The following is a 22692-nucleotide window of genomic DNA, read 5'->3' on the forward strand; positions in this document are numbered from 1 at the left end:
AGAAGGAGAAGACCAGATGTATTAGGTGTGGTCTCACTGGCTTTGAAGTCGGAATCATACTTGGAATTCCACCATCTAGATTGTCTTGGGAAGAGATGAAATAGACTTCAAAGAGGACCAAGGAAGGGGGTGGAACCCTCAAAAATCCAGCAGACATAAGTGATTATCTATGATGTGCCAAAAACAAGAAAAAATAAACAAAAAAGGAGACATCTGTTTCCATCATACATCCACAAAGAAATCCGTAGGAATTGGAGGAACATTCCCCCAAATGTGAACATTCCTGGCTCCCTTCCTGGCCTCCCATTTGCCTGATTCTCCCCACTCCTATCCCAGCTGCCAAGAATATACCAAGTAAACTCTAAATGCCAGGAAAGAAATTCTTCAGAAAGACAAAGCTAGAGGTCAAGGACCTGAGTACAAAGTCACTTCTGAGTTGCGGTCATCTTTTTCTGATCCCTGTGCAACCTAAATGACCTGTTGCATACCCTCTAGTGCCAGCCTCTGTCTTGCTTAATCTAATAATCTACTCTGAACACAGAGCATGTGAGAGAAGTCTGTGGGTGGGGTTCATTTGTATACTTTAATACACTTCCTGGAATTCGCTCTCCTTGCTTTGAACAGAAGTGTGAGCACTCTCCAGTCACCCTGAAGGGGTTAAGGAAGCTAACTGGAGGATTCAGCTGTTCCCCATATCCACCCCCCCCCCTTTATTTAAATTCTGCTTTCAACCCACTGTCTTCATCTATCTTCCCGAACAGGATATTGATCAGTTCTTGAAATGGTCTTCCTCGTTTCTGGGCACTCTCTCTGCAGATACTGTAGGAGTGGAGGAGAATATGGTCCTGCCCTTGAAATGTAGTTATTTCAGAACTGACCTTTAAGAGCCTCTGATGAGGCAGATGATGCATAAGCAACCCTCTAGTGGCCAGGGAGGCCCCAGTCAACAACAACAACAAAGGAAAGTCAGCCCCCAGTCTCTGAGTGGACTGTTTCAAAAGTGCCTTTGTGAACTAGTTGCTTGAAACTCAGACATCATTTGTTCATTGATACAATGAGCTCATTGTATGAGCTCCTTAACCCTTAATGTCCCCGAGGCAGATAGTTTTGTACAACAGCCATTGTTAGAACATTGTCACCTAGCATATCAATATATCTATAACAAAGTCTATTTATAACTTTGGATGCCGAGAAAATATGATGTGGTCGGAAATCGAATGGGACTGCTTTAGGCTCCAGTCACTGCTGGTTACCCTTGTGATCTGAGCAGGGAGGAGGCCGAGCTAGAGGGTCCCATTGGCAGTGAGAGGAGAGGATCCTGTATTCTTGCCTGGGTGTTTCTTAATTATCATCATATTTCCCACCACCATCTGTTAACCTTTTGGTGAATCAAGACACGATGGGCTATGCCAAGACAGAGAGAGAGGAAGGCCATGTTCAAGTTAGGTTTGAATTCCTTAATGGAAAGAAAAAAATGAAGGAAAGGAAATGAAAGGAATGGAAAGCATTCAATAGCAATGGCGTCCATAGAGGAAAAAGTTAGGGCAGTTCCTTTCGACTCCCAGAGGGGCAGCTATAAATGTAAAAATGTCTATGATTTACTGAGTGCTTACCATGGACCACATACTGTCCTGGCCCCTCACTTGCATTATCTCATTTAATCCTAGCAATAACAGTTACATGTAGATGCCATTATCAACTTCATTTTATGGATGAGTTACAGTGATTTAAAGGGATTAAGTATCTTGCCCAAAGTTGCAGAGATTGCAGATGATGGAGCTAGGATGCCATCATGCTGGTTGGATTCTGAAGCCTGTCTAATTAACCATGATGCTGCCTGCCTTCCAGCCAGATATTAAAGTGAGGAGTGCCTGCTCATAGATGCCTTTCATTGAGAGGACAGGATGTGATGCAAAAAGCAGTGAATAGAGAAATGTCAAATGATTCAGTCAGAAAATTATGATTTAGTTAAAACCCTTTGATTTGAGAAAAACTCCTTTGTATGCTTTTATTGCAATAATTTTGATAGCAAATTAATTTTGTCCTGCACTACTCCATGCTGCCTTTAACATTCTATGCTAGGCATGTATTTATTTTACACGAAAAGAACAGCATTTTTTCAGTTTCATAACTATAATCATACCATTATGAATATGTATTCATAATCTAAAGCTCTGTGAAAGACAATTAATTAAAGAGGTAACACCTCTCTGCTTAGATTTTGCTCTAGGGAAGTCATTTAACTAATCTGGACCTCAATTTGTTCACCTATAAAATGGGGAAAACAGGTTTACAACCGTCAGTAGGAATGTTTAGAAAGTGCGAAGCATAGTGCTTTAGCTTTAATAGATTCTGAAGAAATAATAGCTGTGATTATTAATAATGTTGTCTTCTAGTAGTATTATTATGGTTGTTATTATTGTTACTATAAATAAAATATTTCCTAATATAACATACCAGTTAGTCCTATTTGGGGAGATGAGCACCTGTGAGAAAGGTCTCCAAGGCCCCTTCTACTCTTATATGCTCTTTATACTGTTTTCTTTCCAGATGGGAGATTTCCTGTTCTTATAAATATTATCCTCCTAGATTCATTATTAAAATGTTATTCTGTTTTAATCAGAACACTGGAAACTATGATAGCATTTATATTATTCTCTTTTCATAAAAATAATATTGTTGTTATTACATAGTCTTCTGACTATAAAGACATAGCTTGTAAGTACTACTTTTTAAATTGTGTGGCTCAGGTCTTGACTGGTATTGTACATAAAAGTTCTCAAAAGATGTGAAAACAGAAATAACATGTGGAAGAAAAGGCTCAGTGTGGGTGAGAATTCCAACCCCTCACAGTTATGGGTCTATAAAGACTCCAGTTTTGTGTTGATTCTGATTTCGGGGCAATCTTGAGCTAAAATTAGGTCCAAGACTAGTGAGTATATGGTGATTCTGTGAGGGGGAGAAAATTATTTGTTTCTTTCCATTTATCCACATTCTCTCACAGAGGTGTAATTCTCTGAAAATTTGCTATTAAATCCTTTGCTGTTGAATCAAATTCAGTATAAAATAGTTATTTCTCACTCTTGTCCTAGGTAGATTCGTATTTAACACCAAAGGGAATTTTAGGGTTTCCTTATCAATAAAGACAAAAGATACAAAAGATGGAACTGTATTGAGCTTTTTAAAGATCATGTGACAGTTGAATCAGATAGGGTTCATTTTTTAAAAATGTCTTTGTTATTTGTCGAATTAACTGGTACGCAGTTTTTTTTTTTTTCTTTTTTCATCTGCAAATTGCCTTTTTTCATTGGGTTTCTGGAAAAACCAATTGATGTGGAAAGTACTTAGCATTAAGTCAGCTATGTATTTAATGCTCATGACATGCTCCCCTCTTTCTTCAAACATTCCCTCAACTTTCCTTTCCCATTTCTCAGCTAACATAAACTACCAGACCAAGAAAGTATCTCATTTGAAATATTTTCTGACAAAAAATGCTGACCAGTTTCCTAGATTCAGTTTGCCTTCTCCATTAACAGCTCCTTATTAATTCTGTTCCTAGAGTATGCACATTTTTAAATTTCAGTGACCTCAAGCACACAGCTCACTAGTTCCTGGAAGGAAACCAGGGCATTTATATTTAAAGTGTATAAATAGCAACAATAGCATGAGGTAGAGACTGACCTAAACTCAAGTTCAAATAGCAAATCACCTCACTAATGCAAAAATAAAAACAAAAAAAAAGTTCTGTCATAGAAGACAAAACACACCCTTTTCAAGGGTACTTAAGTGTTTGAACTGTCTATGCCATGTCTTTCTATAATGGAAAAATCTATATTACTTTGGAAATCACCATTGTCCCATATCCCTTTTTTTTTCCTGCTACATTTTGAAATGCGCTACAGCAGACTCTAATGACCTTGAACAGACCTCTCCACTTGTCCAGTTTAGGCCAGCAGCTAATTGGAGGGACCTTGGGTCTGTCTACTGACCTCAGAAAGTTAAATTTTCTCACCTTGAGTAAAAAGGTGGAAATAAGTAATGTTTTGGAGAATATTTCCTGAAATTGTTGTCTGCATGACTATGAGTCTAAGACTCTGCCAATGTTATTATTTACTAATATTAGCAATTGCCATTTATTAAGCACTTATTTAATCTTCTCAAGGGACGTATTAGACTAGTACTATTATTATGCCCTTTTATAGGTTAGAACACTGAGAATTGGAGATTAAGTAATTTGCCCATGATTACACAGACTTAGGTTTCTAACCCAAACCAAACTGCTCAGACTTGCAAAGCGTGTGTACTCTTACGTGTGAGTGACAACTTGAGGACAAAAATATATTACATATTATAATATATACACATATTTTAAATCTCAAACTCAAATTTCTTTCCTTCTGGAACATTTAGCAAAAGGAGGTTAGTTATATTTCATTTTCCTATACTCTGGGCAAAAATAGTTAAAATGGGACCAGATAAGTGATAAAATTACCTAAAATGAAAGATGATGGATCGTCTTTATAGATCACTTACATTTCTTCTCTTTCTCTCTCCCTTTGGCTTTTTGTTTGTGGGTGGTATATAGTTAGTTATGATATTTATTTGCATGCAAACACCAGCTTGTTAAAACTAAAATCATTTGGATGAGTTTTGATGTTGATAAAATATCTCACATCACTTAGGGTCCCAGGTCTCAGACGTGGCCTCAAGGCATAACTGGGACCAGAGCCAGGAAAGGACAGAGGAGACTCCAACCCTGTGTTTCCTGTTCGTGGTGGTCAGTGTGTTTGACATGATTAGGGTGAGGGTTGCAGAGTAAATAATCTCAGTGCTGGTAACATTTTCTGGGATTGTTACCACTTTCTTCATTGAGAGTGCCTTGAGGAAAGACAGATAGCATGGAGAAAATGGAGACAGAGTGGCAAGAAAAAGAGGCATCCTGAGGCTTCACAAACTGAGGCACACATTTGCAAAGCCACCAGGTGAACATAGTGTGTCATTACTTTTACATTAAAATAAATGCAATAACATAATGAAATTAAAAATATGTGAATTTTTAAGATAAAATAGAAGATGAAAAATACATGCCTTTTATACTTCTGTAGGGCACGATGATTCTGGAATTCTGAGATACATTTTAATTTTTTTCTCATATTAGAAGTGTTTGTGGGGAGAAGTGGGGAGGAGAATAGAGGATACAGATGTGTTGAACGGAAAAGAATTTTTTAAGTATGGCAGTATCTTAGTCAAGATGAACTTTATAGTTAGACACCAGGTCCTTTTTGGAGGTTGCACTATAAATAACTCTGTTCTTAGGGAAACAGTTACTTGGACCCAACCAATAAATGAACATTTATTATTTGGCAGCAGAATTGGTAAAGTCCAGACTGTGGTGTGTTTCTGTCATAAATGGTAACCTGGTTTTGGAGAGACAGCTAAATAAGATAATGAGGATGGTTTTGATCTTTTTTAATTAATATTGATTTTTATGTGTCAGTTTTGTGTAGGCAGGAGAAACAATTATGCCCTAAATAAGTGCAGTAAGTCATACCTTTCACAGACTGTGACAGAGAGAAGGAGTATTTTTAGTGGTAGGAGTTAATTTGTGCTGGCATTAATGCATGAAAACGATGATGATGTCTAATTGTTTCCTATGTTACTAGTTCAACTAAAAATAGGGTTCATGAACCAAGCTGTGGGAAGTTATCGATTATGACAGTTTTTTCAAAAGTGAATTGCTTAAAATTACTCTTGTTACTAATCAGTTTTTGATTCCAGAATGAACTTTTATTCCATTTTCCTCCTCTTCTTTCTCCCTCACTCATCTGAGCCTCCTACGCTAAATATTGAAATAGGCATAAAAAGTGAGGAAATTTATAACCTACTTTACTTATGCTAGAAAAGAAATACTGGGGGAAAACTCATTTTAAAAATTCAGTATTAACCATCTTATTGACTTTTATATAAATATAAGCAGATACATTCACATAGTCAAACACAAAGAATATCTGTCATTTTCTTTAGGTTGATGCTCTGCATATATAATTTCTTTGGAAGTGTGCTTGATTTAGTAATGGTTTGGCTTCATCATATTGAGATAGCCTTAAAAAATGTCCAGTTTGTTCCCATTTATGTACTCAGGGACAATCTCCTGAATGCTTACTGTGCACTCTGCAATATACTGCTCTTTACTAGAGTCTTGAAAAACATGATTGGCAGGAAGATGCTAAGACTTAGTTTTTATCTGTGTCAGCATACTTCCTCTTCAAGGAAAACAATCACAAATTTATTATGTCACATAACCAGAAATCCAGAAGTCAGATAGTTTGACATCTCTAGATTCTCTTGAACCTGGCCATTATCTCTCTACCATCTTCAGCATATTGATTGGCTTTTGTCCTTAGGTTTGTCCAGTTGAGCGCAAGATGAGTGCAGTAGCTTTACATATGCTCGTATATGCTTCATATATGCTCATATAACTACATCCTGAAATAGACTAGGACTCTGTGTGTGTGTGTGTGTTTGTGTGTGTGTGTGCCTTTCCCACAAGTCCCTAAGCATTTTCCCTCCGGTCTCATTGACTCATTCCTCAACCAGTCACAGGCATTAGAAGAGAATTACCAAGAATCTCTAGGCTAATCAAGACTCTTGCCCCCAGAGCTAGGCAAAGTTAAGTTTCCCTAGAAGCACTGATCCCTTGAATGCCTAACAAAAGTAGAGCAGGAAAATAGGTGGAAAAAGGGTACAGTTTTAAGAGCTACTTAGAGGTAAACACAAATAAATAAGCAAAATTCCAAAACTTTGACTGAGAAATATACACAGCTTCATGAATCATATGTACAGATAAAAAGTGATATGGTAAATGCTGAGGGGCTTGGAGAAATCATCCTATACTGAACAACTATGCTTGCATTGCCATTTGACTTTTAGAATCACTGACAATTTTTCAGTATTTGAAGTAACAGTAAAATTAACCAAATTCTACTGTGTCTCAAAGACAATAAAAGACACAAGCCTGAATCACCCCACATATTTCCCTGTGAATGTACTAACAAGTTTTTAAGCCTGAGAATACTTTAGCCCCCTTTTCAAATCATAGCCCATTAAACAAGAAACTCACTTAACTTTTGATATTTCACTGTTAAATAATGAAGATGTTAAAATTCCCTTCTGCTGTGTGTATTTACGAAAATGATCATATAAATAAACATTGATTAAAACTTTTCTTATGGAATAGGGAAAGACCAATGAGCTAGAGTAGCATAAAAGTTTACTTCATTTAGTAAGGTTTCTGAATAATATAGGTAACCATATTGATTATTGAATTTATCTACCATTTTAATTAGTGTTATGCGCGCACACACACACACACACACACACATATATATATATGTGTGTGTACTACATATATATATGTAGTACAGATTAGTACAGGTTACACCATATAGAATTACTGGTTTGTTTAGGTCAAAAGAGATGAATATCAGAAATTTCATATGGTTCAACTGAAGATTTTTAAACAAGTGGGGTACAGAGAAAGCATTTGGAGACAATAAAGCTTTGTTGCACTTTGTGGCTAATACACTGTGTTTTCAGCCCCAACAAGGGTATCTTGAGAACAATACTAACTTGTACTTTTTAATTATACAAGAAAGTCTCCTTGGTAAAATATCTTCCGTGAATCTAATGTCCTTGGTCTCTTTCTACTGTGCTACCAGAAAATCTTTAATAGCAAGCATTTGTAAGAACTTTTGCCATCCACAGATTTACAACATGCAATGTTACAGGAAATATGAATGCTTGTCATGAATTAGAACTCAGAAATTCAGAGTCCAGGTCTAGCTTCCTTTGCAGACAGTATTCTAGAGACAGTTAGGAATTTTAAATCTAAAATTTAATCTAGTATTTTAAATCTAAATCAAGTCTTAGCACTGATTCAAACGAAGTCTTCTAAAGATAAAGACACTGAAGGCTGGTGACCAAGACAGACCTGGTTATCTGAGGCAGTTCTAACCACCCCCTCCCCACGCCCTTTTCTCACTGTACATCTAGTTGCCTGATAAGCAGTCAGAATGCCACACTTTAACCTTGGGGGCCCTGCTTGTCTCCCCGCATAATGGCTGAGGCTTTTGTTCCAAGTTTTAATTAGATTTTGTTATTCTTTCCAGGTATAAACATGCTCCTTATTTTTTAATATATCTGAGAGCTTTAGGGCCTTCCTTTAGTGAGTTATGTTTAATGCTTGATTATTGAGACATTTCCTTTTTCCCTCCCCAAATTTAAAGCTTTTATCAGATTGACAATAATAGAAAACAATTCTGTGAGATTTCAGAAGAGTTGCCAATATCTGCCAGTTTCTACAAAAGAACTTCTGCCTTCTCTGTTTACTCTAATGGCTGAGAGTATTGCCATCTTTTTCTGTTATTGCTTAGAAATCTGAAGTTTCTATACCTTTATTGTACATGGAAAGTAGAGCATTCTGTGTGATATTCTTTTAATTCTGAATAGATTAGATGTTAAATGACTACATATTGTTTAAAGGCAGGCAGAGAGCTGACATTTGAACCAGAGAATTGCTTTTTTAAATTTGGAGTACACACAAAACTCCTAATTCCATCAACCTATGGAGGTCAGTGGCAAATGGGTCGGAGTCAGTGTAGAGATGTGATACCATTAATATGAAAATTTGCCCAGTGCATAACCAATATTGAATTTTTAAAAATTTGATCCCAAATAGGTTCTTCCTAAAGCCAGCAATTTCACTGAATTAAGCAAGATTTATTCACCTTTTTAAAGTAGACATGATCTAAAACACTGTTCTTGGAAAGGTTGCGCTTACTCTCTGGTTGATATCCTGCAAGCCAAATGCAGCTCTATTTTGTGTTTTTTTCATCTGTGCCATTTCAAGCCAGAAGTAGTCCTCAGAAAGAGTATTTAATGTAAAAAGTAATTCTGTAATAAATGTTTTCCAGCACCCACGGTTTCCAAGCTAGTTATAATGTCTGTCTTCAGGTAGGGTTCACCCATGCCCCTTCTTTTTAGAATTTGTATGCTTGGAGAAAATTTGCCTCCCATAAACTTTCCTTAATAACCCTTGTGACTTTGATATTTTGATATTCCTTAGGGTTTCCTTATAAAATTCTTATACTCTTGATTTTTTGTTTTTTAAGATCTTTAAGAGAAAGACTACCTTCCACATGGGATCCTTGTTATAACGTCTTTGGGCTATTGTCAATAGGCTTTTTTATAACGAAATCTTTTGACCATTTTAGAACTGACTTTCATTAAATAACTACATCTTATAGTCAATAGTGTGACCAAAAAAAAAAAAAAAACCCAAAATAAGAAAGTATTACCCTTGTATATTGACATGGAAGATAGAACAAGGCTATTCCATAGAGGGTGATCCTCCAAAATTATAAAATGGGTGAGAATTATTAACATTAAAAAAGGGGTTCATGACTCTTTATGAAAATAAACAGTAATCTGAATTAAATGTTACTAAGTTTACATAAGCAGACAATTTAAAGTCATGGACTTTAGAATGAATGCAGCCTGGGTTCAAATCCCAGCTCTACCATTTACATTTTATAAGACCCTAGGCAAGTTACTTAACCTTTTAAAACTTTCTCATATTTAAAATGGGAACAATACCATCGGTCTCACAGAGCAATTGAGATAATGAAATAAAATAACGTGTCTAGGGCTTCCCTGGTGGCGCAGTGGTTGAGAGTCCGCCTGCCGATGCAGGGGACATGAGTTTGTGCCCCGGTCCGGGAAGATCCGACATGCTGCGGAGCGATAGGCCCGTGAGCTGTGGCTGCTGAGCCTGCGTGTCTGGAGCCTGTGCTCCGCAACGAGAGAGGCCACAACAGTGAGAGACCCGCGTACCGCAAAAAAAAAAAAAAATTAATAAATAAATAAATAACATGTCTAAAAGAAGGACACTACATAATGATCAATCCAAGAAGAAGATGTAACAATTATAAAAATTTATGCACCCAACATAGGAGCACCTCAATACATAAGGCAAACGCTAACAGCCATAAAAGGGGAAATCGACAGTAACACAGAGTAGGGGACTTTGACACCCCACTTTCACCAATGAACAGATCATCCAAAATGAAAATAAATAAGGAAACAGAAGCTTTAAATGGTACATTAAACAAGATGGGCTAAATTGATATTTATGGGACATTCCATCCAAAAACAACAGGTTACACTTTCTTCTCAAGGGCTCATGGAACATTCTCCAGGATAGAGCATATCTTAGGTCACAAATCAAGCCTTGGTAAATTTAAGAAAATTGAAATCATATTAAGTATCTTTTCCAGCCACAACACTGTGAAAGATATCAATTACAGGAAAAAAACTGTAAAAAGTACAAACACATGAAGGCTAAACAGTACACTACTAAATAACCAAGAGATCACTGAAGAAATCAAAGAGGAAATCAAAATATACCTAGAAACAAATGGCAATGAAAACACGATGATCCAAAACCTATGGGATGCAGTAAAAGCAGTTCTAATGGGGAAGTTTATAGCAATCCAATCCTACCTCAAGAAACAAGAAACAACTCAAATAAACAACCTAACCTTACACCTAAAGCAATTACAGAAAGAAAGAAAAAAAAAAACCCAAAGTTAGCAGAAGGAAAGAAGTCATAAAGATCAGATCAGAAATAAATGAAAAAGAAATGAAGGAAATAACAGCAAAGATCAATAAAACTAAAACCTGGTTCTTTGAGAAGGTAAACAAAACAAATAAACCATTAGCCAGACTCATCAAGAAAAAAAGGGAGAAGACTCAAATCAATAGAATTAGAAATGAAAAAGGAGAAGTAACAATTGACACTGCAGAAATACAAAGGATCATGGGAGATTACTACAGGCAACTATATGCCAATAAAATGGACGACCTGAAAGAAATGGACAAATTCTTAAAAAAGCACAACCTTCTGACACTGAACCAGGAAGAAATAGAAAATATAAACAGACCAATCACAAGCACTGAAATTGAAACTGTGATTAAAAATTTTCCAACAAATTAAAGCCCAGGACCAGATGGCCTCACAGGCAAATTCTATCAAACATTTAAAGAAGAGCTAACACCTATCCTTCTCAAACTCTTCCAAAACATAGCAGAGGGAGGAACACTCCCAAACTCATTCTACAAGGCCACCATCACCCTGATACCAAAACCATACAAAGATGTCACACAAAAAAAGAAAACTGCAGGCCAGTACTTCTTTTTGCAATAGATGCAAAAATCCTCAACAGAATACCAGCAAACAGAATCCAGCAGCACATTAAAAGGATCATACACCATGAGCAAGTGGGGTTTATCCTAGGAATGCAAGGATTCTTCAGTATATGCAATTCAATCAATCTGATAAACCATGTTAACAAATTGAAGGAGAAAAAACATATGATCATCTCAATAGATGCAGAAAAAGCTTTCGAAAAAATTCAACACCGATTTATGATTAAAACCCTCCAGAAAGTAGGCATAGAGGGAACTTACCTCAACATAATAAAGGCCATATATGACAAACCCACAGCCAACGTTGATCTCAATGGTGAAAAACTGAAACCATTTCCACTAAGATCAGGGACAAGACAAGGGTGCCCACTCTCACCACTGTTATTCAACATAGTTTTGGAAGTTTTAACCACAGCCATTAGAGAAGAAAAAGAAAGAAAAGGAATCCAAATCAGAAAAGAAGAAGTTAAACTGTCACTGTTTGCAGATGACATGATACTATACATAGCAGATCCTAAAGATGCTACCAGAAAACTACTAGAGCTAATAAATGAATTTGGTAAAGTAGAAGGTTACAAAATTAATGCACAGAAATCTCTTGCATTCCTATACACTAATGATGAAAAATCTGAAAGAGAAATTAAGAAAACACTCCCATTTACCATTGCAACAAAAAGAATAAAATACCTAGGAATAAACCTACTTAAGGGGACAAAAGATCTGTATGCAGAAAACTATAAGACACTGATGAAAGAAATTAAAGATGATTCAAACAGATGGAGAGATATACCATGTTCTTGGATTGGAAGAATCAATATTGTGAAAATGACTATACTACCCAAAGCAATCTACAGATTCAATGGAATCCCTATCAAATTACCAATGGCATTTTTTTACAGAACTAGAACAAAAATCTTAAAATTTGTATGGAGACACAAAAGACCCCGAATAGCCAAAGCAATCTTGAGAAAGAAAAACGGAGCTGGAGGAATCAGCCTTCCTGACTTCAGACTATACTACAAAGCTACAGTAATCAAGACAGTATGGTACAGGCACAAAAACAGAAAGATAGATCAATGGAACAGGATAGAAAGCCCAGAGATAAATCCACACACATATGGTCACCTTATCTTTGATAAAGGAAGCAAGAATATACAATGGATAAAAGATAGTCTCTTCAATAAGTGGTGCTGGGAAAATTGGACAGCTACATGTAAACAAATGAAATTAGAACATTCCCTAACACCACACAGAAAAATAAACTCAAAATGGATTAGAGACCTAAATGTAAGGCCAGATACTATAAAGCTCTTAGAGGAGAACATAGGCAGAACACTCTATGACATAAATCACAGCAAGATCCTTTTTGACCCACCTTGTAGAGAAATGGAAGTAAAACCAAAAATTAAAAAAATGGGGCCTAATGAAACTTCAAAGCTTTTGCACAGCAAAGGAAACCATAAGCAAGATGAAAAGACAACCCTCAGAAGGGGAGAAAATATTTGCAAATGAAGCAACTGAGAAAAGACTAATCTCCAAAATATACAGGCAGCTCATGCAGCTCAATATCAAAAAAAGAAACAATCCAATCCAAAAATGGGCAGAAGACCTAAATAGACATTTCTCCAAAGAAGATACACAGATTGTCAACAAACACATGAAAGAATGCTCAGCATCACTAATCATTAGAGAAATGCAAATCAAAACTACAATGAGATATCATCTCACACCAGTCAGAACGGCCATCATCAAAAAATCTACAAACAATAAATGCTGGAGAGGGTGTGGAGAAAAGGGAACCCTCTTGCATTGTTGGTGGGAATGTAAATTGATACAGCCACTATGGAGAACAGTATGGAGGTTCCTTAAAAAACTAAAAATAGAACTACCATACGACTCAGCAATCCCACTACTGGGCATATACCCTGAGAAAACCATAATTCAAAAAGAGTCATGTACCACAATGTTCATTGCAGCTCTGTTTACAATAGCCAGGACATGGCAAGCAACCTAAGTGTCCATCGACAGATGAATGGATATAGAAGATGTGGCATGTAAATACAATGGGGTATTAGCCATAAAAAGAAACGAAATTGAGGTTTTTGTAGTGAGGTGGATGGACCTAGAGACTGTCATACAGAGTGAAGTAAGTCAGAAAGAGAAAAACAAATACCATATGCTAACACATACATATGGAATCTTTTTTTTTTTTTTTTTTTTTTTTTGCTGTAGGCGGGCCTCTCATTGTTGTGGCCTCTCCCGTTGCGGAGCACAGGCTTCGGACGTGCAGGCTCAGCAGCCATGGCTCACGGGCCCAGCTGCTTCGCGGCTTGTGGGAACTTCCCAGACCGGGGCACAAATCCGTGTCCCCTGCATTGACAGGCAGACTCTCAACCACTGCACCACCAGGGAAGCCCTCCAATTAGTTTTTTAATAAATATTTCCTGGGCATGCAGTAGGTGCCAAGCACCATGGTAAGACGTGAGCGTCTAGTAATGAGCAAAGCCAGACATATAGTTCCTGACCTCTTTGATATTCTTGTAGGGAGAAAGACACTCACTAGGTAATTCCACAAACAAATCTAAAATTGCAACCACTTCAGGCAGTTAGGAAGGAGAGAAACACGGAGTTCTAGGAGTCTCTCCTGGTCAGATTTGGCCTAGTCAAAGGCTCTTAGAAAACTTTTCCAAGAAATCGCATTGTGACTGAATTGTAAGGGTGATTGGATGTGAGCCAGTTTAAGAGAGAACAAAAGATGTTCCATGTAGAGAAAAATAGCATGTTCAAATGTCCTGTATTAGGACAGAGGAGGGAGAATGCAAGTGAAAGACCATTGTAGCTGGATTAGTACAGGGAGCAGGGAGAGAGAGGTTTGAAATGAGACTGAATTTTGTTTCCAGAACAAGCCAAGTCCTCTAGGTCATTTAAAGTGTTTTGTTTTTATTCTAAAATAGTAAAGAAACACTATTTAAGGTTTTATGAAGAGCTAATATGATCAAATTTATTTTCACAGATTAGAGGATGTTTGGATTGGCTATTTGACAGCCTGTTAGGAAGATGTTGCAGGAGTTCCTATTATAATGTCTTGGACTTGGACGGAGGTGGTGAAGATAGAAAGCTGTCAATATATTCAGATACATAGAATGAGGTAGAGGGAGATATCAAGAATAAGAGCTGAGGTACCTTGTGGTCATACAAGGTAAGTGACAAATAGGCAGTTGAATGCATGGATCTGGACCTGAGAAAAGAGATCTATACTGGGGTAATGTATATGTTAGTCATCTGGGTGTAGGCACTAACTGAGGGACATGGCATAGAAGAGGTAAAGGGAATTATTGGGTTATTAACAAGACCGGGTTATTTTTCAGGTAGGGCAATGAAAAGACAAAGACTAGAGTGTTACTAAATTAGAGATTGTGATATCTTAGCCGATTATGGAATATACTAAGCTCGTATTTTATAGTCATTTATTGAAATTTAGCAAACATTCCCAAAATTTCTAGTGGCTTGTAGAAGAGTTAGGGGTACAACGAGAGAGACTATGCATAGAATGTTAGTGTAATTGAATCTAATGCCCTTTCTGAATCCAAAAAATAGTGACTTAGTCTCTCTCTGTCGCTCTTTTGCATGTGCACATTCTTCAGCAACTTTAAAAAATATTATTAAATAAACAAGAGTCAAATATGTGGGTCATTTCTAAAGTCTCTAGGACTGTATGTTGTGTGTACTTCACTCATGTTTCCATCTCATTATTCTTATTTTCCCTTTTTCCTATATTCTTGGTTAATTTAATAAACTTTCAAATTTATTTTTTTCTGTTGCTGTTTTCTGTCCATATTTGTTAGCCATAAGGTGAATTGTAAAGATAATTTTTTGAAACATAATTGAATATAAATAAATTAAAATATAAAATCTGTAAATACTCGTTTGGTGAAATTTTCTCTAAATATTTTACAAATGTACCAGAAAGGTATATATGTCTTGGCATCTTTCTCCTAGTGAATTTTTATTTAAGATTGGTAGTAAAAGAAAAGCAAAGACTATAAATTCTTAAGAATTTAAATTCTGCCTTTTTCTTTAAGCTTTTAAGTTTAATAAGAATAGGCTAACATCACTCCAAAGGCCAAATGGAAATAGTTTAAAAAGTAGAATATCGGGCTTCCCTGGTGGCACAGTGGTTGAGAGTACACCTGCCGATGCAGGGGACACGGGTTCGTGCCCCGGTCCGGGAAGATCCCACATGCCACGGAGTGGCTAGGCCCGTGAGCCATGGCCGCTGAGCCTGCGTGTCCGGAGCCTGTGCTCCGCAACAGGAGAGGCCACAACAGTGAGAGGCCCGCGTACCCCACACACACAAAAAAGTAGAATATCTTCCAACACTTTGGAATGCACTTTGAAGTGCATTTTTTAAAGGAAAGTGTGTACATAGATATCTTGTAACCAAATAACTGGTCTAGATGCATATTAAAAGACTGGTCTTTCAACTAGTTATCATTCGTTGACATTTGGATATGTTGAAGTTCTGTTTATTTCACTTTCTGTTCTCTAGATTTATTTGCTTGAAATAATTTAGTAGTGAAATATATACTTGTGAAATATATACTTGCATACTTTGAAATGTGTCTGTTCTGCCTTTTTGGCCAACAGAATAGACAGGAGTTTTGTTGTTTTGGGTGTGTGTGTGTGTGTGTAGTTTTTTTTTTTCCTGGTGAAAAATATTTTAAGTTATAGGTATACTGCCAGCAAAAAGCATTTCTCTACAGCTCATTTGTTATACAGAGCCTGCCAGAGTGAATTGAGGGCCTTGTGTGAGCAGGCAGTGGACCTTTGAGCCAGGTGCTTGTTCTCACTCCTTTTTTATGATGCTTGATGGTTCATTAGAATTCTGTCTTCACACCTAGCAAAACAGAAAGTAAGCATAAATATGATGTTTATTGTCAGAGGAAAAAAAAGCAATAAAACACTTAGGGCTGTTGAAGTTTCATCTTAGTCATTTTATCTTGAAATGATGACGTGCCCTTGTTTTATTATGAATTCACATTTACCAGTGTAAATGCATTACCCATCCAGTGGTACTGAGGAAGAGAGGCACTACCAGGATGCAACATTCTATGCTCCACAGAAAAGTGCTTCTTTTTGAACTAAGAATTTGCTGGAGATTAGGGTCAAAGTGAAAGATTTAGGGGAGGGTTTTGAAGCTTGGCATGACTGACATTTTGATCCAGTTGACACTTTGTCCTGGGGGCTTGTTCTGTGTATTGTAGGATGTTTAGCTGCATCCCTTGCCTCTATTCACTATATACCAGTAGCGCCCCTCCCCTTACTTGTGACAACCAAAAATGTCTCTAGACATTGTCAAATGTCCTCTGGTAGGAGGGCAAAATTGCTCCTAACTTACAACCCCTGACTTCAGGTAATTTATGAATAAGTTTTAGTAGTTAAAACACATGAAAAGCTACGATACATAAACATCTCAGAAGTATACCCCCCCACACACACATACATGCAAACATGAAAAAAAGAGTTCTTAGGTAGTTAAAGCATTTTAAAAATGTTATACCATTATCTTAAAATAAGAATAAAAACAGCACCTTTGCTAGTTCAATCCAATTTCCATTCTTAGAAATATTTTGTAAACCATTGACTAAACCTGCTGAAAATTGATTTCCTTTAATCTAACCTATTTTTAGTGTTTGATTATTATCACAACTGTATTATCAATATTAATCTTCTCTAAAAATTAGCAAATTCTGAATTCACATTGGTATCTTTATCCAACAGTTGATTCTGGTAGTCTGATAAAAATAATAAATTATGACTATATTTACTTTTGCACTTATTAAGGGCAATTATATTATCTATTTAAAGAAATAAAACCTTACAGGGAAACAGAATAGTCTGCAGAGATAACTAATATTTATTTATCACTATTGGATTGGCCGTTAATCACTTAATGTTCATTTCTCATCTCAAATGAAGCAATCGTTAGGCAAATTTTGGGGGTTTTGTCTTCTTTCATTTGTTATAATATAAAATAAACATAAATTAAATAATTTAAGCAAAATTTTGGGTCAGTCTGTGATTTGGGCAATAAAAATAAATTATTTCCCAATTTTTACTTACTTTGTTTTGTTTTTCATCAATTAATTTGTCCAATTAAATTTGATTTTTCTATAAGTGTACTAGTCCATTGCCTGGTAACATTGCAAAGTTTTGATTCAATCAACAGTAAAAACAGGTTTCATTCTACACAGATGTTTCCCTATTGCATCATCTAAAGCACTGGAATGTTAAATGTTTATTTAAAATAATTAACAAAGGCTTTCCCCTCATTCAGTATTCCACTCAGTGAATGACAGGACAGTTATATTAATAATTCTATTCCTGAGGTAGCTTGCTATATTTTTAGTTATAAATAACAAATCAGTGTCTTGTTTGAGGGTAGTGGCCCCACTGGAATCTGAGCTACTTGATGTAATCGTACATAAATCTTTGATTGTGAATCAGAAAATAGGATCCTGTGTACTAGAAGAAAATCTACTGAGATCAGACTTCCTGTTTTTATGCTCAGCTTTGTGCTTCTATTTTTTTAGTTTAATTTGGAATATCATGGGTCAAGAGATGAGCTCTGTAGAGATGAAAAATAGGCATGAAAGGGTTATAGCACATGGAAGTGGTAGACAGTAACAAGGAACAAAACTGTGTATTGCACCTACGTAGGTAATCTTTACTTGAGTCTTTTCTATACTTTCTTGAGAGGCAGGTTTAAAAGAAAATCAAAATCAAATTAGTTTGACTCTATATTGCCCTAAATCTAAGAGGTTTGACTAAATAGCTCTCCCTCAATAAAACATATGTACAGTAATCTTGTAAGTACATATTTATCTGTAATTCTAAACAGGTGTAAAATTTGAAAAGAAAACATAATCTAAATATTCTAGGCCTCACTCAGTAAAAGTACAGATTGTGTTGCTTTGCTCCCTTATTACTGTGATCCCGGCGATGTTCATTACTACTGTTCTTTTTAGTAGCTGATCACTGACTTCAGGCCTTGTCTGAAGTGTTTCTATTCTAATAGTAATTATGATGCTCAATTACTGGCTGAAAACATTGAGTTAGGAACAGTACATTCCCAGAAATTTATTTTCTTTCCTTTCCTGCAGTTGACTCTTTTCTTTTCATGATTCTTTTCATTCCAGGAAGAAAAACATTCCATTTTTTCATGACTATATGTATATTCATTTAAGAATACAAAAAATCAATTGTATTTTCAAATATTCACTTTTCTACTTCATTATAGGTAGAGAAAGTACATGTGATTGTATAGCCAGCCTGAAAGGTCACATACATATGTGCATGATACTGACATATTTTTAAGAAAATATGAAGTACTTAAAGGTCACACTTAACTTTTATGACCCAGATAGAAGCAGACATTTCCAATAAGATTCAAATTAGCCTTTTCTCTGACAGTAACAGCACACAGACCAGACATAAAATAAAGATCTTGGCCCATCAGGCCAGCAGCCAAAATAAAACAAGGCACCCTGAGTCAAATCAAACAACTGGATAGAAGAATTTTAATATAAAATGGTAAAGGCCTTGGCTGCATCATTTACTTTAGTTTTTATAATGCTGTATATTGATTTTCTATATATTTATAACTGTGGAAATGTTCTCTAATTTAGTTGTGCAGTCACCTAGGGAGCTTCTCTGTAATGGAGAATCCTTGGGTTCCACTCCCAGAGATTCTGATACAAGAGATCAGAGGTGGGTTCTGGGAATGTGCACTTTTAACACACCTAGGGTGATGCTGATACAAGTTATCCCTGTTAACCCTCAGGCACACTTTGTCAACGGCCAACCACCACTCTAGGTGATTGGCACTTTTGGTCTCACCAAGGTCTCAGTTAGGTAGCTCAACCTTTCCCTTCCTCACTCTATTCCTTCATCTCCCTGACCACATCTGCTCGAACTCTGATTTCAAAATCTATATTTACCAAGACTATTTCCCCAAATTTAGTCGTTTATGTAAGTGCTTTCAAAAATCCAAGCACCTAACCTATAAAAGCATAATCAGAATATAACTTGTTTTTAACTTGGGAACTTCCTGTTCAATTTTTGTAGCAAATTCAATAATTCTAAGTATTTTTAAAAGTCACCCCAATTCTTAATTCATTGCAGTGTTTTATTTCATTTTCCTATCGTCTTTATTTGAGTTGATGTATGTTTGTTTTTATATGGGAGGAAAAATATGGATTATGTGAAAGTAATTACCAAAGTTTAATTTCATGGCTGTTTCTTAAAAGTATAAGTTAACTACTGTTGGGGCTATTGCAAAGATTGAGGAACAAGGCCAGAAATCAAAACCAGAGACTGAAGGAGGTTGTAATGAATAATTTGTCTGAGTTACAGTCAAGAAGGAAGTGAAAAGTCTCAGAGATAATGCAAACACAGTAAGAGAGATAAGGGAAATTTTTTTTTTTTTTTCTGATACGCGGGCCTCTCACTGTTGTGACCTCTCGCGTTACAGAGCACAGGCCCCGGACACACAGGCTCAGCGGCCATGGCTCATGGGCCCAGCTGCTCCGCGGCATGTGGTATCTTCCCGGACCGGGGCATGAACCTGTGTCCCCTGCATCGGCAGGCGGACTCTCAACCACTGCGCCACCAGGGAACCCCCCTGTTGTTGGCTTCTTGATCAATAGTAGAGCAGGACTCTGTTAACAGATGCTCCAAGGAGAATATATGATGCAGACCAGAAGAACTAATTGGGTGCTTGTGTTAAAAGTATAACAGGTTCCTTCTTTCACTGAACCCAAAATATTTTTCTAAAAAACTCATGAAAGTGCCTTTTTGTAATATTTATAAGAATTGTATATTTTTAATCATTCTTGAATGCCAGTGGAAATGTTCAAAAGAGCAAAACAAATATAAAAATGACTCCAGTAAATATAGGAAAATGACACTGAAACAGATTGGTTTGGTGGCAGTTGCAAGGACTGATATGTAGAAAGAAGGCTTTCTATATATATCCTTATATATTAGTTTCTTTTTTCTTATTAACTGTGCTCCGCCGCATGTGGGATCTTCCCGGACCGGGGCACGAACCCGCGTCCCCTGCATCGGCAGGCGGACTCTCAACCACTGTGCCACCAGGGAAGCCCCGATAAGGGAAAATTTTGAAGTCAAAGTAGAAGCAAAACAAATAATCATAGACCGACACAATACACCACAGTAAATTACATACCATCTGAGAGATGCAAGGAGTCTCCTTTTGTTCTGTTTTGAAGTTCATACTGGTCAACAGGCAGATAATGAGAGAAGGTGGGAAAGAGCTTTGATCTCCTGACTGACTAGGTATGGAAAAGAAGCTTCTTTCAGACAAAGACATGGTCTGAGAAATCTTGTTGAAGTTATGTTTGATTCCTTTTTATACTATAATAAATAGTCTCTAGAGGCATGATATTTTATTGTGACTCTAATGACTCTTTGTTGAAACTGACAATATTGATGTCATTTCACCATTCCAGTCAGACTGACAATAGTTAATTAAAAAAAACATAGTTCATAAGAATCTTCCCAAAGTGATACATGAAAGCCACGTCTCTCAGTTGAGAAAAAGGAACTTGTTTCAGCAGAACACTGGCAAGATCATCTTCTTGGAGAGTTATGTTATAAAATGTGAACAAACTTCTTCAGTGTCATCTTTGAGTACTGGCCTGTGTTTCTATTAATACTATGTAAATGTTATGGAAATAGAACATGCTGGATGCTTCATCTGTCTCAGAGAGTGGTTGGAAGATGACAAAGGGAGAGAGAAGAACTGCTTTAGTGAAGACAGTAAAGAAAGGATGAAATCTCACTCAGCAGCAGCCCGTGGATAATGAACTTGGGCATCTCTGTCATGCACAAGGAGGCATTGTGTGAATGTGAGGGATGGATCGACAGGCTCAGAAAAGAACAGAAATGTTGAGCCTTGCTTTCAAAACCAAGTCTTAAGAGAATTGTGAGTCTGAAGCAGACAGACAGGCTGATGAATAGAGTTGTCAGGGAGAATGTGAAGCAAGAGTGAATTTGGGTGATGCGAGATAACAACTTTCCACATTCCTTTGGGGATGCTGCTCTTTAGGCTGATGAGAGGGTGAGAAGTGCTGATAGATTTTAAAAAAGAGGCCTGAAGACAAGTGGAGCAAATCATAGAGGACAACTGGGAAGCATTCATTCATTATTTTCCATATCATTTGAAATTGCCATATCACTTTCCCTCAGAAGACCAAAAGCTTCCTTGCAGAAGTAGACTAGTATAATCTAGCCCTGCAGTTAAGGCTGCAGGTCTGGAGTTAGGGTTCCTGGGTATAAATTTTGTCTTTATAGATTGTGATGCTTTCCTTATCTTTTAAAAAATTGTACATCTTAATTTCTATGTTTTATTTTATATTCTATGAATAACTATTTTACCAAAATTACAACGTTGTGTGGATCAAATGAGAAAAACTCTGTAAAGTGTGTAGTGCAGTGAGTGGCACAATAAAACCCCCAAATAAACATTAGCTATCTAGCTTAATTTCTGGACTAAGATTTCAGTTATAGAGATCTTCCAGTTTTCAGATAATTTATAGTCAAAGGAGAGACACCATACCAATAAAGACATAATTATTGACACTAGGAGTTTTTTTTTTATATTAGTACAACATAAGAATGCATTTTCAAAAACTATTTGAGGGGAAAATAAGTAAGAAGTTATTATAGATTAGAGAGAGCATAATGCTCTATCCTGTTGTGAAATGTGTTATAAGATTAGCAGTAAAAGAATGTTATTTTATAGATTTAAAAATAATTTAAAATATAGGTTTCACAATAGTATATAAGACTCTTCTAAAAATGATGGATGAAAATCACCTCTAGCATATGCTGTCCTCAGTGTTTTCAATAAAATGTTATAAACCATGCATTCAGACCTCTTTGGGTCAGAACAAAGCAGAATTTAGTAAATATGCTAGCTCTATAGTTTGGAGGATACTTTTCTAAAACATACTAGCCCTTATTTTAATAAAACACCATTCCTTTAATTGGTAGGTGGAAGTTGTTTTATTGAACACAGAAATGCAGTAGGTAACCGGTATTGCTCTCTAGAACAATGTTGCAAGTGCCCAGCTGACGTTTTACTTTATGGGCTGTATATTTAGTAGGCAGCCATTGTCTTAACCTTTTATTTATTTATTTATTTATCTATTTATTTTGGCCTTGTGGCGTGTGGGATCTTAGTTCCTCGAACAGGAATAAAACCCGGTTCTTCCCAGTTCCTCTGCAGTGAAAGCGCGGAGTCCTAACCACTGGACTACCAGGGAATTCCCTGTAGTCCAAGTCCAACACTAGGACTTGGTTTTCTGAAAAGTCATTTGTAGACAAAATTTTCAGGCTCTT

General features: G+C 36.5%; 1 protein-coding gene across 6 annotated transcripts in view; it reads left to right on the forward strand.

Annotated features, from left to right (window-relative positions):
* Positions 1–22692, forward strand: part of NRXN1 (neurexin 1) — a 961338-nt gene that overhangs the window by 139130 nt on the left and 799516 nt on the right. Inside the window, exon 2 of one of the 6 annotated variants that reach the window (XM_079940440.1) lies at positions 14279–14464. The exons of the other annotated variants lie outside the window; for them this stretch is intronic. The gene's annotated coding sequence lies outside the window, so the exon portion shown is untranslated. The remainder of the gene's footprint in view (positions 1–14278; positions 14465–22692) is intronic. 6 annotated transcript variants of the gene reach the window in all.

This window comes from Stenella coeruleoalba, assembly GCF_951394435.1.
Source record: "Stenella coeruleoalba genome assembly, chromosome: 13".
Taxonomy (NCBI): Eukaryota; Metazoa; Chordata; class Mammalia; order Artiodactyla; family Delphinidae; genus Stenella; species Stenella coeruleoalba.